We start from the raw sequence: 3,107 nt of genomic DNA, 5'->3' as shown, positions 1-3,107 counted from the left end.
CCAGTGATGGCTTCACAGGTCCTCTGCAGGCCTCTGTCTGTGCCCTCCACCGCCCCTGGGAAATTCCTGTATGTGCGTCCACATGACTGCAGACTTCACTCTCATTCCACCCAGCATGCATTTACTTGGAATCTAAAATACTGCCATGCTGCTCTTAGAACTAGAATCGTAGCCTGTTGAGAGTAAAGGGGACCTTGGAGAGATCTAACTCTCCCAGTTTGACCAAGGAGGAAAATAAAGCTCAGAGAGTTTGAGTTACTTACCTAAGATCACCCAGCCATCTTGGGGGCAGAGATAGACCTGAAAGCCTGATGCTCATTGGTACCCATTTTCTCCATTCCACACTCCCCAAAATGTAGGCTTTGTCAAGATTTTGGTTGACGCATCTGGTTAACTTTTAGTTGTTTTATTTGAAGGAAAAATGCATTACCTATCTTGACTAGGATTATTTGGAGGATTCTAGCTCCTGCTACCTACACATATTTCAGATGAACAGTTTGATGAGTTTTGATAGATGTATACCCCAGTGAAGCCACCACCACAATCAAGATAGCTAACATTACCATCACTCCCCAAGAGGTGCGAATTTCAAATTCTCAGTTTATCCCTTCCCACCCTGGTAACCATAAGTTTGTTTTCTATGTCTGTGAGTCTGTCTCTGTTTTGTAGATAAGTTCGTTTGTGGCCCTTTTTTCAGATTCCACATATAAGCGATACCATATGGCATTTTTTCTTTCTCTTTCTGACTTACTTCACTTAGAATGACAATCTCCAGATCCATCCATGTTGCTGTAAATGGCATTATTACATTCTTTTTCATTTTTTATGGCTGAGTGGTATTCTACTGTATAAATATACCACATCTTTTTAAAAAATTATTTTATTTATTTTGGGGTTTTTTTGGGGGGGTAATTAGATTTGTTTGTTTAACAGAGGTACTGGGGATTGAACCCAAGACCTCGTGCCTGCTAAGCACACGCTCTACCACTGAGCTATATCCTCCCCCTGTAATGTGCTTTAAAAAATTTTTTTTAATTGAAATATAGTCAGTTACAATGTGTCAATTTCTGGTGTACAACATATCATTGTTTTCATATTCTTTTTCATTGTGTACTTCTGTACATGTTCTGTTGAGAAGGGTCAGGCGTCTGTGTTGGTAATGATGTGGACTGCAATAAAACAATACCAGCAGCAATAATCATCAAAACCCTCACACTGGTCAGTGTGGGCCAGCACTCAGCTTTATTGGTCTAGAAACAGTTTAGCGGAGCAGTTGTGAGCTTCTGGCCTGGAGCCTGGCTCAGCACGCAGCTCAGAGCAGAATGAGGCTGTCTGGACCCCCCTGCGGGCTCCTGGTTCCTCTTGAGGTGCTGATCTCACCCTACCCTGGGGGCCACCTCTCTCTGCTTCACAGGCAGGTTTGCACACGTGCTCTCCCCAGGCCTTGGAATGGCCCTGTCATTGGCCGTGCACGCAGGGCAACCTGTCCCCGGTCTTGTCCCTCCCTGCGCGGTCACCTCCGCCTGGGACCGCTCTGAACCCGCCTCTAACCCCGCCACTGCTGTGACCCCCCCCCCCCCAGGTCTCCCAGGCGGCGGACCTCCTGGCATACTGTGAGGCCCACGTGTGGGAGGACCCTCTCATCATCCCAATGCCTGCATCAGAAAACCATCCTCTGACTCCGAGTGTTAACAAAAGTATCTTCGTAGTATCTCTGGCAGAGGCCGCGCATGCTCTTTGCTGTAGGGAGGCCGCCCACCTGCCCCTCCAGGACCAGGTCGGCCCTGCCCGCCGCGGCTTCTCATTGGTTTTCGTCATTGCGTTCGATTTCACTTTTTCTTTTCGTTTTCATGTGATTTTCATGATTAGCAAAGAAAATAGACATTTTTGTAGCCAAATAACGAATGTGCCAAGTAAAAATAATTGTGGGTCCAAGGGCTTAATTTTTTTTTTTAAGCATCTAATTCCCAAGTTTACATACGTTAAGTTTATACACTGCAATGGGTCATTCATGGAGAAGGAAAAAATGTACTCAACAATCCCCCATTCACAAAAATTCAGGGTCAAGTTAGAGCTCGTTGACCATCTGAAGAATATGGGTCAAGCTTCCAGCTCTCTGGAGACAGCCATTCTGGAAGCTTTCTATTTTCCAGTCTTCCGGCTGAAAAACAAACAGTGCGCATCATCGGCTGGTCTTCTAAACATGCGCCTTCCTAGGGCCCAGACCCGTTTCCCACTGACCGTCACCTGTCACTTCGGAGGTGGTCCTTCTACAAATGTAGGTGTTGGGCAGATACTGTAGAGAGCTTAACTGTAAATGTCACACGGTTGCATCTGTTTCTGTGCTCCAGCCACATGGCCAGGGAGACTGTCTCCCCTCTCCATAGGCCACCTCTCCCTGTTGCATCTTGTCCTGGCTTCTCCCCTGTAGTTCCAACATGGGCTGCATTACTAAGGACCTGCTCTGGGCGCAGTGCTGGGTCCTGTGGGGGTTCACCAGGGCGGCTCCAGCCAGAGGAGTGAGGCAGGGCAGCGGCTCACTAGGCACCATCCGCGGGTCAGAGCAGCCCCACGGATCCACTCCTCTGACAAGAGATAAATACCCTGAGTACAGCTGTATAGAAGAGGGAAACTGAGGCACAGAAGGACTATGCCGTTTCCCTAAGATTGTAGGTGGGAGGCTGGGCCCTGAGTGCAGACAGTTGGGCCGCAGAGCCCAGCCTGAACCCCTGAGTTACCCTGCCTTCCAGGTCTGCCTGTTTGCAGGTAGGTAGGCAGACATGCAGACGACCTGAGCCACATGCCACGAAGCATCAACATGGCGGTCCACCTGGCACCCCGCTTCTCTACGTGGCTGCCCCTGTGAAAGGCTAGAGGGACAAGCTTGCAGACCCCACCGAAAACAAACTCCTACTGCCCCCAAGAAAGGAAGGGAAACACACCACAGGAGCAGAGGGTGCTTTGTCCAAGTTTGCTTCTGTTCCATTTGTTTGGAAACTGGGAGCAGCAGCTTACTGTATGATACAGGGTGGGCCACTGTGTGTCTGGAATGTTCCAACCTGCAAATCAGGGGTGATGGTAGTTACTCCTCCTGCCCTTCTGTCTGG

This window comes from Camelus bactrianus, chromosome 29, assembly GCF_048773025.1.
Source record: "Camelus bactrianus isolate YW-2024 breed Bactrian camel chromosome 29, ASM4877302v1, whole genome shotgun sequence".
NCBI classification, from domain to species: Eukaryota; Metazoa; Chordata; class Mammalia; order Artiodactyla; family Camelidae; genus Camelus; species Camelus bactrianus.
This window is presented reverse-complemented; position numbering follows the sequence as displayed.